General features: G+C 38.4%; 1 protein-coding gene and 1 long non-coding RNA gene across 4 annotated transcripts in view; one reads left to right on the forward strand and one right to left on the reverse strand.

Annotated features, from left to right (window-relative positions):
* The window catches only part of Hs3st5 (heparan sulfate-glucosamine 3-sulfotransferase 5), a 332,523-nt gene that overhangs the window by 65,427 nt on the left and 251,591 nt on the right, over positions 1-15,505 (forward strand).
* LOC134483815 (uncharacterized) overlaps positions 5,150-15,505 on the reverse strand; it is a 65,029-nt gene continuing 54,673 nt past the window's right edge. Inside the window, exon 6 of the long non-coding RNA XR_015645241.1 lies at positions 5,150-8,949. This is a non-coding gene — a long non-coding RNA (uncharacterized LOC134483815). The remainder of the gene's footprint in view (positions 8,950-15,505) is intronic.

Raw genomic sequence — 15,505 nt, forward strand, 5'->3', positions numbered from 1 at the left:
TTGATCTATCCTGAACCTACATGACCTGTGGTCACATCCTCACCTGTAGAGGAGGGGCTTGGGACATTGTCCTTACATGATTGGTCTGTCTCAAACCTCTCTACAGGGGACTGTGGGAGCTGCAGGTATGTAAGAAAGCCCTGATGTCCTGAGTGACTGGGAATGAGCCTGCTGACCTTAAGGGTCCCTGGGGGATTTGGCCTATCCTGACCAGGAATTAGGGTACCTTTCACAGCCTGCCACCCTACAACAACCCACACCTTGAAAACCATTACTCTATGTGGAATGGAAGCAGCAAACCAGGAAGGACTGAGGAGAGAACATACTCTCCCCATAGAGGTTGGTACCCTGCTCAGACTGTGGGTGTTTCCTGACCAAAGATCTAGTTAGCCTCATCCTCTTATTTCCTATGGAGAACAGATTTTCTTCTCATTTTCTCGGGAATCCTTGGAGATCTCTGTGTGTATATGAATTATAGGCAGAAAAAAGCATATGTCCTCCTAGCTTTCCTCTTTTTTAATGTCAACCCATACAGAGATTCCTCTCACTCTGTCCATGTCCCCTCTACCTCAAGGGTGTATCCACCCACCCTCTCCCATCAGCTTCCAGCCTTCCGATATCAGGTTATGTGATCTGAAGACAGCTGACTGATGATTAAAACCATAGGAGGTTCCTTGTAAGAGCATAAACCCCCAACTTTACTATTCTTAAGGAACTCTGAAATTTATTTTCGATACACACACACACACACATATATATATGTATATATATGTGTATATATATATATATATATATATATATATATCCTATTTGCTCCCCTGCTTTTCAGTTCACCTCAGCTCCCATTTCATTGTATTTTACTATTTATTAAAGAGGAATTTTTTTCTGTTCCTTTCAACTCAAACCTTGGAGGACTGTTAAATTTGCAAGCAAAATTATGCAGAAAAGGTAATTCTTGCTACAGGAAAATTAGTAATAATGACTACAAAGAAAGAATAATGCCTTAAACTGCCTACATCCAAATCCACACAGGAGACGAATTGAACAGCAAGGATTTCTATTGATTTTGACATATTTTTTATTACGGCCTGGTGTTCATTTATGGAGCTGTATAAATCTCATAAGAGTAATTGAAGAGCACATGTAAACCTGCTCCTTTGCCCTGTTTGGGTCGCCTCCCTCATGACTTAACCCAAATGTCGAGAAGCAGCTGTCAGTCAGGACGTGTTTAATCATCTATTGTTCCTCCCATTAACCTGCCCACCTCAAAGCCCATCCCAGGCAGTTTCCCCAGAGGAAAGAAGGGGAAGCTGTGATGCTCTCGTCAACCATAATTATGATGACCTTTTCATGTTTGCAGAATTTTCAAATATATTTAAAAAAACAGCAGAGGAGAGAGGAAAACGGCCACCGGTTCCCATTCGGCTGTAATTCCAGATGCAACCTAAGGCCAAGCAGCCTTTCAGGACAGCGTTTCTTCCTCAAGAAGGGATATAAGAATAAACCTCTGGGACTAACCTTTTAAACCGCCCTTGAATAATATCTACATATGGCTTTTCCCAGAGTCGATGAAATTTCCACATGTGTACTCAGGCATGGAGTAGTATGGAATGAATTCCCTTATCAGAAACTCCTCCCTGCACCCCTTCACCTATGAAATGTTTTGTGCAACAAACATCATACTCGGAACATGTCTGTTTATGCAGCAGACACAGATGATAAAATGATAACCACTAAAAGAGAGGGAGGAAAAAAACCTTGAAATTTGCATGTATATAAACAGCTTTATTTTGATATAATAACTGTTTCTGTGCATATAATTGCTTTTATAAGCCCCAGAATGTTCCCTAGTGTAAAGAAGGAAGAGAAACAAGATGTATTTTTCTCTTTTCCTAATCCTACATTTAACTTACTAACCACCGGCAGTCTACGGTCTGTTTACATTATCAGTCATCCTACCTTGCAGAATTCAGAGGGAAAGCAATTAAACCAATAATTAAAAATGGTTAATAGCATGCATCCTTATTAGGATTGAATAGATAGGGATCAGTAAATAGTTGATAATTTAAGCTGAAAAACACAGCGGAACCTTGTGAATTGTTATTGCTTACCTGTTTTGAGAAAGAGTCTCACTATTGATTCTAGCCTGGCCTCGTATTCCCTATGCACCTGCCTCAGACACACCCAGCTCTCTTTCAGATGTGTTTCTATAATTCTCTGTATAGAATCTTTCCGTTGCAAAGGAAAGCCAAGCTGGAAATAGAAAGAAGCCAAAGCCATACAGATGCCCCTCTTTGTCAAGTGAGATATTGTCCTGAGACTGTATCTTCAGGAACTCCAGATTATCCAGAGAACCACAGTGTCTTTGAGCAATGTCTAAATTAGTAGCATGCTGGAGAGCATCCTGCTTCATTTATTTCTTGTAGAAATAAAGGGATATGAATGAGGAAAAAAAGACTTGATTCAGGATGGATTCTGTAGTCCAAAAAAAAAGAAAGAAAGAGAGAAAGAAAGAAGAAAGGAATAAATGTGTGTGCTTGGAAAATTGGCTTATTTATGCCCATTAGACTCTAATTTTAGATTTAGAGTTGTCCTATTTTTATGAAATATGAGCTATAAAGATAAAAATTGAAAGTGTAATGCTGAAGTCATTTCATGTTTTCCGTCTTTAACCATTACCAAAACCTCTTCCCTCTCTTTCTAACTTGAACTATTCCTTCACTCACTGGATAATCCCACAGTATGTAGCTGTGTTGTCCCCCCTTTCACGTTTAATTGATTCTGTTATGCCTTACTCTCAGTCAAACTATAATCCCACTTTGAATTCTTACTCATAGTCTAGAGCCATTCCATATGTAACAGGCTCTATTTTGTCTAATTCTTGTGTGTAGGATAGAACTTCTCTAAGCATCATGAACAGTCCATCCCTACTTCCTCCCCTCGGTTCTTTTGACTATTTCCACTTGAAATGGTTCTCCTGAAATAGCTCTTTCAGGACCACTGTAATACACTGGTCATTTTTCATTGTTCATTCACTATGGTTTGCTCATGTTTGACACAGTCAATTTGCTCCATTTTTTTCTTGAAACATGTTGACTTTTCACTCGTCTTTTAGGAGGTTTTCTAGTATTTCTTACTATCCTGATTATTTCCCTTTGTGTCCATGACATACTTAGAGTGCCAGTCTTGCGGCTTTAAGTACAACCAGTAAGTTGATAACACTCTCTTTGACCTCACCCTGGGACTCTATAAGAATGATACTATTATAATTCTAGTAAGTATCTTAGGTCCAAAGCTCTTTCCGATTTTCTCGTTGATTCTCTGGAACCATTTCATTGCATCTCAGTAAAGTTCATCTCAGGGAAGTTCTTATATTCATCAAGACAGCGTGCTGTACTTTACACTCCATAGCAGAGCCACCAGAGTAACCTACACCATGGCTTTATCTTCAATATTGCTTTGCCTGCTTCCCACGATGCCTACCATGTGACCCTTGATGTCACAACAATAATCTTTCTGCTGCACTGTTATCATATCCTTCTGTGTCTTCTTCCCTTACTATCCTACAGTTAACAAAGAGGACAAAAAGATCATTTTTCAACTTATTCACCCTTCCAACGCTGACAATTTTTGCTCAACATCCAGGGATTTGTTGTGGTTTTCAAGGAAGTTCATATCCTCACCTCTGCTCTCACAAGTTTCTAGATGTAACTCCATGGGCAATCTCAGTGAAATCCCAATGTAGTCTCACATTGGCTACCATGTAAGTCCTCAGGTTCAGCAGATGTTTTATACTTTAAGGTGTTTGCACCTGGTGTTTCCAGAACATTCTTTTCAGTGCTGTCCACATGACTTACTCAGTTGTCTTACTAGTTAAATGTTATCTGAGTAAATACACTGTGTATGTCAAAGGAGAAGAGAATTCACAGAGGAAGTCCCATGCATAGGTCTCTGTAGAAGTCTTCTATGGATCTGGGCTAGAGAATGGACTCAGAGGTGAGTGGGGGAGCTCGGGTGTAGAGATAAGTGACCACAATGTGCTTGAGAACTAAACTGGGGAAAGTTCCCGACTTTCATCCTAGCTAGCTCAGCGTTTGCTCTGTACCTGGTTATGGCTCCAACATCTGATGCTATGCTAGAAAGAAGCTGTCTTCAGTTTGGAACCATACATCTGTCTGTGACCCACATAAAAAGATATGACAGGATTTTCAGGGAGATAGTGTTTGAGTTATGTCTTCCCCAGATAGAAGGGTTATAGATTACTGTGAGCTGTTTTTCTTGCCCAACCCAATGTCAAAGTGATCAATTAGTAATTAACTGTCTAATAGAATGACATAAATATCCCTCAAGTGAGAATACTATGCAGTAAAACCAGAACTTGACAAATAATTACTATACATGGAGAGGAAAATGCGGACCATGATAATGAAACAAAGAACCCATGGAAACACACTGAGATGATGTAAAGAAGTAGAGACATAGGTGGGTCCATAGCGGAGATATACCACTCATTATCCACCTAAACCATCACCATTTTCCTGCCCCTTTTGGTGTACTGATATCATGTTAATAGTTTGTCAAGAAGGAGAAAGATTTGAAATAAAGATAGTGCTTAGTGGAGCAAGGCTTTCCTGTAGGCAGGCAAGAATCACATTAGGAGTAAAACATTTGTTTTCTTTGGGAGAAAAGGACTCCTTCCCTTGGGTGGGACAGATAGGGGAAAAGAATAAAGGTTTATCTTTAGGTAAATATACATCTTCTAGGAATATGAAAGTCCATATTAGATTCATTTGACCATACAGATCCCAAACAAAAGTAGGGTAAATTTTAGTGAAAATAGAAAAAAGATATAGGACAAAAATCTAATAAAAAATGGCTCAGGAATAGAAAATAAAGTTTGATGCTAATGGATTTTTTAAAAATATACAATAAATATCTGTTAAAAGTTTCATAAAATTTTAAAAATTATATATTAGGAACCAAATTATAGGTACCAACAAGGAGCAATAGAATAGGTAGAAGGATAAAGGCACAAGCATGATATGATAGCACATTTGTCCTCCACAATCATTAAAAGCAAACAAACACACAAAAATTGATACATGCTACAATATCCACAGTATCCAAGAGAAGTACACACAGAACTGAGTAGGGTCAATAACAAAATATGGCTAAGTAACAATTTTTTATTACTATAATGAACTCTGTGACAACTATACTTGATCAGATGAACTTCCTTGTATTGTTAATTAATTGAAATGTTTGAGCGACGGATTCACATTCTATCTGTCTTATACCCGAGGAACATTTATCATGAACAGTAGTGTGTGCCAGCCTGTTACTTCCTCCTCTGCTTCCAAGGTAAACTACAATAATGAGTCTGTTTAGAACATTTTACTGAAACACAAAATCCCAACCAAATATACAGATATTTTTAGTCTGCTTTTTTGCACTAATTGTTAATTTTAAAAATGTGTGTATAGGTATTTTGTCTCCATGTATGTCTGTGTACCTCATGCATTCCTGGTCCCCATGAATGGAGAAGGCACTGGATCTCCTAGAACTGGAGTTATAGATGTGTGTGCTATGAATTGAACCTGGGTTCTCTGGAAGAGCAGCCAGTGCTCTTAATACTGGACTCCAAAGATTTAGTGTTAATTCTTTACAAACTTTCTTAGGAATGATTTTAAATGTTGTTTGGAAGATTTAAAGTTTTATTTTTACGTATAATGAGCTCAATCACCTTAACTGTATACTGTTGTATAAAATTGTTACAACAGAGTCATACACTTCAGTTTTTAATTAATTTAACTTGATAGAAGAATAAGCTTTACAAAGCTATATATACAACTGTGAATGCTTCTCCAGAAGAAAACAGAAATCTGCAGAGACTGAACTCTCCAACACACTTTGCACATCTTGTCCAGTTTCAGGAGTTGTTCTTGCCACACATGCTGCCTTCTGTCCATTTAAAGGAAGCTTCCGAGAATGTTTTCATTCCAAAAACACAATCGATTTCAGCGCTTAGGATCATGTCAGATGACCAAGAGCATGCTCTGAGATAAAACTTTTCTATGGCCTCTAAAAATAATATTTTAGCCATTTCTTCTTCTCGGGGGTCTAAAGGTCTAGACTTTTATAAGAATCTTTTTCCCTTTTAAAAGTTTTTTTTTTCTACATTTCCAATGAAGTAGAAACCAATGAAATCATAATGCTTCAAATAATGGTGTGAACGGAATGTTTTCATTCGTGAGAGACTAATTAAATTACTGATTTTGTCATTATGCCTTGGCTGATGTTAGTGGAATTGGCAATGTCTGCCTCATTAAGCTACGTCTGAGAAGGGCATCGTCCTCTTTCGGGTTTACCGACTTAGAATACGAGAATTCTCAGCATCATTTCAACCTTTCCCGACATCTTCCACAGACCACACTGGTGCCAGACAGATGTGGTGCCACCATGGCTAATAGGATTAAAAGCCCCGGAGCTAAATAGTATCTAGTTATGCTAAATCAATCCAAGAACTGGAATGGTCGATTTGAACATGATCCCAAAGTTTCTCCTTTCCTTGATGGTGGAAGCACTCACGATGGCCAAAAGCTTCTGATACCTGGGCAAATGTATCCATTATCAACCCAGCAAAAACGTTCCGGGGCGGTGTAGGAGTCTCTATACTTCTCTGGGTCTTCTTTTATCGTTTATAAACTGAGGGAATTAGATTATACGATCTCCAAGAATCTTCTACTCTGAAATTATATTAATGAATCTACAGTAGCCTCTGGGGTGTGCTGATAACCAGAGGGCTATGGGCAGCTGCCAAGCAGCCCACTGAGCTAAATGGAGTTTCGTATACTTCATTATTATTTAATCTCCTTATTTCTAAGGTTTCTGTCCTTGCTCTAATCAGTGGAGAAAATTGAGCATTTTGGGAATAAGCATGAGATGCCATATGGTAGGACTGGAGGGAAATGATGGTCATTTTCTCAGTCTACTAAGTACAGTGGCTCTTCAAATTTATGAGTTAACCCTTTGAGAACATGACAAAAATTACGAATTGTCCCTTCACAGAGAAGAAAAACACATAAACATTCCAACTTCATTTTAACTTCAATGGTAATATCAACATCTTTAAAGTTCCTTCTGTGCCCAACATCTCTGATTTGATGGTTCTATGATCAGCTTCTCACAATGTTGTCATAGTATGACACAAGAAATATAAGCTTTGGAATCACACTTCCTAGCTTGATTACTTGGTGTTGTAAAATATGAAAGGTGGTTAGTCACAGTAAAGCTGTTGCCTCACACTTAAAGTAGGACGATGACTCCTTCCTAAGCCTTGGGCTACATGATATCAAATCCACACGTTGTCTAAACTGTTATTGGTCACATAGTAGGCATTCAATAAATGAATGTGATTTAGATCAGCTTTGAAAAGTAACTAATAACATTTCAGAATAATAGATATTACTAATTCGTAGTATTAGCCTCTGAAGAGCAATGGGTCGGCTCAGCAGGCAAAGGCACTTTCACCCAAGCCTCAGTTCAATCTTCAGAATCCACGAGGTAGGAAGAAGAGAGCTGACTCCTGAATGTTGTCTTCTAACCTTATTTGTACGGTATTTGCCTCACCCCAATAACACAAAATAAATAATGAAAGAAAAATGCAACTTCAAACTGTCATTGACCTCTGTAACTCGGGATGCTAGAGAGCCGCCCTGTGGTCTAGCAGCATCTTCAGAGTCCTGCTCAGCTCTGACCCCAGTGAGCCCTTCATGCTGCTCGGAAAGTAGTCCAGACATTAACGTCTGCTTTCTTTCTCATGAAAGCACATCTCGACAACTAACATGTGGATGGTGGATGAGAAGGCACTTCTCACTGGGCCTCTAGCTCCTTAACTCCTCCTCCTGAACTTGCTGCCCAAAGAAATGGAAAGAAAGGAGGGGAATTTAGTGCTGTGTTGCTAAGGCACTGCTTGGTAAGCAAGCAGCTGTGAGTAACCCTTAGTTCCACTTTGAGAAAAGGAAACTGGTAAGTTGGTGAAAAAAACACTCATGTCTACTCATATGTCAGATGCATTTCTTCTTGTGATGCTGGAAGGAAAGTTGGAGCTTTTAAGTTACCACTTGTAAAAATATTAGGGGCTTGCTTTGGAGTCGCCATACTTCTTACTTCTGTTCCATTTCTCTAACTTGTGAAGAAAAGCAGCACTGGGAAAGACACATTGTGATAGGACGTCTTCTTTTCAGTATTTAACATTCCCAAATGCAATAATATTCAGAATCTTTCCCAAGTCCTCACTGAGAGAATTAATTAAACCTCTCCACACACTTCATCTATTTTGGACTGTGGATAAATGCAGATCAACCCATACAATAACATGAAAAAAGGCTGCCTGAGGACTTGGAGTGGAGTAGGAGTGGCTGAGTCCCAGATGGACAAAGTCACAAAGCCAGGAATCAGTGGCCAGATGTTCTCCATCCCTTTCACAATGAATGTAGCTGAAGAAAATGGACATCTATGATAACTGTTGGCCATAAAGCTTCAGACGTACATAGGACACAGAGACTTAACATTACTTTCATATATGCAGTAGGAGTAACAAAATTATATAATTAGCTTTTTTCTGTTCATTAATTGGGTACATGGGGTGTTATATATATCATGTGAACTAGAACAGAGAAGAGTGATAGCAAAAGGTTTTCAGAGGGAGCATTCCAAAGCCACGTCTCCTTGAATTTTAGAAGTAAAATTTTTGCCATGCGTATTTTGACTTTGAACCAATCACTGTCTCCTGATTGTGAACCAGATGCTTAGCCTAGCCAATCATGCTCAAGGGCAGGTATTGTGAATAGTTGTTTAGTTGCCTTTTGATCAGTAGAAGTTGGATCAAACATTTTCTTTGGAAAAAGTTAGTCCTTGTCATTTTTCAAAAGCTTCTTAATGATGTGCCTGCAGAGGAGAAAAATGAACGCTGGCAAGTTATTGTTCTCAAAACTGCATGATAAGAACTACTGTTGTTTTCTCTCCCTCATAATTTGATGCATTTGTGAGAATTTCTGGAAAAGAAACCCACACATTACATTTTATAATACAACAGTGACAGTCAAGTCAATAATTGCTTTCCTTGATTTGCTCTTACCTTAGACATATAGTCAACTAATGCCTCTCCATTTAACCTAAGAAATTCAAAGCGAAAAAGAAATTTTGACTCTTATTTACTTGTGAAAACTTTTTCAACTTTCATAAGTTCAATTTTTGCTGAATGCTCCCAAATTTATAGACCTTGTATCTAAATTCAAGTATTTTTCCTCTGGACAAACTAAGGGTGACAAAAAGCCTTAGAGAAGAGAATTTGATAGGTGAGTAAATTCACTATGACTTAAGAAATCAGACTACTTGCTTTTTTCCATCAGCATCATCAGCTCTGCTCATGAGCTGGTTTTCTGCCTTTTGAGGTTGACAACCTGAAGACTGAAGAGCCCAGAGCGTAATAATAACTAATCTTATCTAGAACTATTGCCAAAATAATACCAGGATCTTCTCATTGAATATTAAAAGCTACCAGATGGTAAAATCTCATTTAAACGCTGTTACAGATAACAGGATTGTGTCCGTGGTCTTCCTTGTACCCATTGGGCCCCACATATTGTTGATACTTTTCATGAACTCTTTTACTTCTCTATTAGAAAATCAAACTTAACTCACTTGCTGCCATCACATATGACATACATGTATTAACTCTATTTGGATAGACAACCTTATTTTTCCTTAAAGATAATCAAATTTACTTTATCATTAACCCTTTACTCTCTAGTGATTTCTTCAAATCAGCAATGCAATGTGATTTTGTTTTACATATAAGTGGTCAAGAATGTCATAAAGATTTCTAAACATGACATCTAGTATTTATCAGCGTAGGAGAGAGTAGAAAACAGTGGTAAATCCAGGAGAGCTTAGGTTGGGATTCTTGAATTCCAGATTCCCGTGGCATATTTGTGTCAAAATGTATATCAATCCATCAAATAGGACATGTGTTTTCAGGGGCTGTAACTACTTAGCAACTAGGTTTGAATATGAGGACTATTGTCATAAAAGTGATGATTCATGAATAATTAAAAAGAGACCACCTTAAAAGAGCCTGAAAAATGGTAGGAAAATGCATAATGAAATGCACTAAAAATAAACTCTCAACTGTCCTATGAAGACATTAGAAAATACGGTCTGAAAGGACAGAAGAAAACCAGTAGCCATGCTATGGAAGTCAGACTAGAGAAGATAATTGACCCCTGTGACAGCAATATCTAATAAGATGAGAATTGAAAATGATCCTTAATTTACTGTGAAGGTCATTGGTGACCTTGACCAGAGGTTTATTTTTTTAGATAAGTCATTATGTTAGAGCACATTGCTTTTTACCTTTCTTTATATTTAAATGAGCTAGTGAATTCAAACTTGACCCAGACCCTCTCTGCAGTCACAGCCCAGTTTTTGTCCTCTGTGTTCAGAATCAGACTACCACACAGAAGAGTTTGCGTATGCTCTCTGCCATTTGGGATTCAGCTGGCTTTGCCTCCTCTGGCTTTCTAATAGTACCTTTCAGGTCACTAAACCCCCAAACCCACACTATTGTGGTCCCTTAAATGCCTCATCAATAATTCTTCTTTGTTATTGTCTGGTGAATTCTTTATTCAGCTTACATGTGTCACTGTTTTGGTGGATTTGAGTCCTAGACACTATTTGTTTATTTCTTAAGCTTTCTTAAGGCTGATCACATCTGTTCCTGGACTTTAAATGCCTCCCGTAGGCTGAAGCTCTTAGGTTTACAGCGCCAGCCCAAGCTTTTCCTGAATGTTCGATACACAAAGGCCCACCAAAGGGACCATAAAAATACCCCCCAGTCTATAAAGAAGAAAGAGAGAAGCCTCACTGGGAAACGAAAAGGACAAGGAAATGTAAAATAGCCAATAAGCACAAGAATGTGTGCTCAGATTGACTTGCTACCAAAGATCAACTTAGCACTAAGTCTTGGAGTGAGATAAAAATGTAATACAGTGCTCATGAGCAATGTTAAAGAAGTTGGCATTTTCACGTAACTTTGAATATCTTGATGTTTTGTAAAAATATAAAAAGCAAGTAAGTCTAGAACTCACTCTAGGTACGACACTGCAGTGCCCCAAGATATCTGGTGGATATCTTAATTCTCAGTCAGCAAAGCCTCTCACCTGCTTTGCTCCATCCCATACCACACTGCCAAAGGCCTCTCTCTGAGCCTGGCAGCAAACTCTCTACCTATCTAGTTCCCAAGAGGTTTCCATGCCAGAAACACATCCCAACTCTGTGGTGGCCCAGAACAGCCACTGCACATCTTCTTTCACTTAAATCACTACATGAAAGAACACAACACAGTAACCTTTGGCCCAATTGATAAGATATAATTGCCCACCTAAACATACAAAACCCAACATACATACATCCATTAATAACCTGTAAAGGTACAATGTGGAATCTTACCGTCACCTGCCATATTGTCCTGTCATGGCTTCTCTATCTGTCCCTCCTGTCTCTTCCTCCCTCTTTTCCATTCCAGTCTCCTCCTCTTCCTTCAAACTTTTCTCCCATCCATCCTTTCTTCCTGTCCAATGACAGGCCTCCTTCTATCTTGTACCTGCCTCACCTGTGACATCATTCCACATTTCTCCCTTTTTGTTTAATTAGAAAAAAAACTTTTCTCTCAAATATAAGCTGAGCACAACTATTATTATTTTGTAATTAAAATCATAAAATATATCTAACACCCAGTCCAACACTATATCAGTTAAACAGAACATTTTTTATCCATTCCAGCTTAAGAAAAACTTAAAATCCATATTATATCTTGGCTAGCTTGTATACTATCTGATAACTATCCAATAAAATATGTATTTTCAGAGTTAAACAGCCTCATAGGCTAAGAGACTATAATCAGTCGTCGACCCCATCAGAAATCTGAGAATGACCAAATATCTATACACATAGGAAGCCTAACATGGCTTCCAGAACTGAGAGGTTGTAGGGACAAATCTCCACTAGCACAGTCCCCTGTTAGCAACATGTGAGTGCAAGTCTTCAGCCTTCTGGCCCAAAGTCAACTGACAAACTGTTGAAATGCAGATTTTGAATTTTGAGAGTAGAAAACAACGATCACCCTGTCTTGACAGAGTTTATCGGTCAACTATTCTGCATAATTTGTCCTTTTTTGGACAATATTAGTCTGCAGATGAAACAGGCAGTGGCTGCCTGGCCACAAAGTATTCCCTCACCTGGAGTAGAGATGTTCAAATTCTTAATTAAATCCACCAAAGGGGAACTGTTAGGAGCAGATATGTCTCAATAAAAGATAAATAAGTTTAAATCTCAAATTTTGTAGATTTCTGACGGTTTTGGTAAGCCATTATAAGACAATCTGGACTGTTGTCTTTATATCTTAATATTATCTTGAAAGTACTCTCACAAAGTCAGAACCATGAATTTGCTATTTAGCCCTTTACTCACTTGTGTAATCAACTCAGAAGTTTGTAATGATATCAATGGAAGGACTGGCTCTAAGCCCTATACTTTTAAACTTTTTTGACAAATAAATTCTATACCAAAACAAAGATATGATTTTAGCTTAGTTACCAAATGAGATTATGACTGTGCAACTCAATCTAGCTAATTCCTCCCTGTTCAATTACAACCAGTTTTAAATTACTCATAAAAACAACTTTAGAATAACCACTTTCAGACCCCCAAGAGTCCATGGAATTGGGTCTACGAGTCCTCCATAACTTCTTCCAGCTGAATGTGGGCATTGAGATATCCTTGAGGGTAGGGAGTAGGAAGAATGAAGCAAATGCTGTAGCTGATAAGTCCTGACTGGACCCAGCTGAAAGTCCTTGAGACCAGGAATTCAAGTAAGCACATTCTACAAAATACAACTCTCAAGACAAAAGTTTAGAATCAAGATATCTTGTTTGATTCTCCTGAATCAATCTTTTTTAGGCAGTCTACCTCTATCAAATCTGATCAGTATGACTCTGTGATGTTTCCAGAGCCTAATCACATTTTTTAAAAACACAAAGACAAAATCTTTCCCCCAAAATACTGTGTTCCTTAGTCTATAACCAGAAAAGCTTGTATCTTGCACTCTCTCCCAGAGTAATAATATGACCATAAAACTCAAAGTCACACCCATTATGAAGATCAAACAATTTTTTAAAAAGGAAGTAAGCTAAACAATGAGCCCGATAGGCTTTTGTACTCTGTGATATCAGGAAATAAACCCAAAATTCCCATGGAGCCCACGTTAAGAGAACCTGAGCTTCCTGTTGTGGTAAATATCAAAAGTAGCCACAAAATCTCACTAGCCGGTACTAACAAGCCATATGACCTTTAGCGGGGTAATTCATAAAACAAACTAAATACCTTCTATCAATTCTAATACCAATAAGCAACATATCAAACCAGGACTTTATTTAGCCCAAAATATATCCATCTGTTAAGCTCTCTACCTGGAGCCACAGATTTTTATTTAACCTTAATAACTTCTAGAATATATGTCTGTATTCATTCTGCCTGGTGTTACAGACATTTATCACAACTCTCTACTTGGAGTCAGTGACTAATTTTCCTTAAGTTCTGAACCATGGGTGAAAATCCCCATGTGATTCGGGTAATCTCTGTACTCTCTCCTTAAAAACAAACTTAAATCACCTTCTAATAATACCTTTCATTAAGAAATAGCTTGTCTAACTAGGATTTCAACCCAAAATTCCTGTGGAGCCCACGTTAGAAGGAATATGAGTATCCTGAAAGACTTTCTAAACAACCTTCTTTTAAAAGCAGCTTTTAATCTCTAACTCTATGATCTGCCATTACTTATCACACAGCAGGGGACCTACAGCCTGACAGCTCAGGCTACTTCCCTGTTTCTTTGTTTAAATTCCCGCACTTGAGATATCACATGACTTAACATGGCACGGGCCTCCTCTTACTTAGAAAAGAAAAACGTTCTCTCAACTCTTAGGATTACTAGTGGATTCTTGCCCATCACATTTGTTTGCCATCTGTTGTTGTAAAAATATAAAAAGTAAAAATGTCACAGGTGAGGCAGGTACAAGAGAGAAGGAGGCCTGTCATTGGACAAGAAGGAAGGATGGGCGGGAGGAGAAAAGTTTGAAGGAAGAGGAGGAGACTAGAACGGAAAGGAGGAAGAGACAGGAGGGACAGGGAGAGAAGCCGTGACAGAACAATATGGCAGGTGACGTTAAGATTCCATGCTGTACCTTTATAGGTTGTTACGAATGTTCTAATGGATGGATGTGTATTCGGTTTTGTATGTTTAGGTTGGCAATTATATCTTATCAATTGGGCCAAAGGTTATTGTGTTGTATGTTCTTTCATGTAGTGATTTAAGTGTAAGAAAGTTTGTGGTGGCTGTTCTGGGCCACCACAGAGTTGGGATGTGTGTTTCTGGCACGGAAACCTGCCTTGGGAACTAGATAGGTAGAGAGTTTGCTGCCAGGCTCAGAGAGAGGCCTCTGGCAGTGTGGAATGGGATGGAGCAAAGCAGGTGAGAGGCTTTGCTGACTGAGAATTAAGATATCCACCAGATATCTTGGGGCACTGCAGTGCCGTACCTAGAGTGGGTTCTAGACTCATTTGCTTTTTTGTATTTTTACATCTTGATACATCTAAAAGAATAGCTTGTAATACATGACAAAAAGCAGATCACATAGGCACTTCTACAATTTTGATAACTAGGCAATGTTTTCCAGTATAGTACTTAATAGTAACAGTGTGTAAGCAGTCTGTATCAGGTCAGTAATGAAGTAAGTAAAGTTTATGTGGTCTACATGTGAATATATCATACAAGTAGTTATATGACTGGATATTTGGGTTTGAAACTAAAAATATTATTTTTAGTGGCTACTGAAAACATTTTAGATCTTTTGTAAAAAGGTTAAGTTCCACCCCCACAGATAAGTAAATAAATGTATTTTTCAGTCGTGCCTAAAAAGCCGTACAGGAAGAAATATAAGAGTAAGCAGAGAGTAGGTAACTGAGGTGATGGCTCTGTGATGATTGCTGTGTTTCTTATGGTTTATGTATTTCAATACTCCCCCCATGGTTGTGTTGTCATTTTTCTCCTTCTGACCATGAAAATAAATAATTAACAAACAAACGAATATATCTCCATGAGTGAGTGAGGATATCCCTTTCTATTTTTAACTCGGATTGACCCTTGATAGGTACTGAAACAGTGGTGCTGTCTTCATGCACATTTACTCTTAGCATCAAATTTCAAGGAGACTGTGGTGATACGTCAGCCCACTCCCAGCCATCTCAGGAGGCATAGGCTGCTGCTGGGTGCCTACTTGGTAGTCTATAAACACCTTTAGGGAACACCCTGACTGCTTCAGTTAGAGTCAAGTTGTCACAGACCTTTCTGGTTTTACTTTTCAGCTGGAAATCAATTATAGAAACT

The sequence above is a fragment of the Rattus norvegicus genome, chromosome 20 (genome assembly GCF_021556685.1).
Source record: "Rattus norvegicus strain SHRSP/BbbUtx chromosome 20, alternate assembly SHRSP_T2T, whole genome shotgun sequence".
Classification (NCBI taxonomy): domain Eukaryota; kingdom Metazoa; phylum Chordata; class Mammalia; order Rodentia; family Muridae; genus Rattus; species Rattus norvegicus.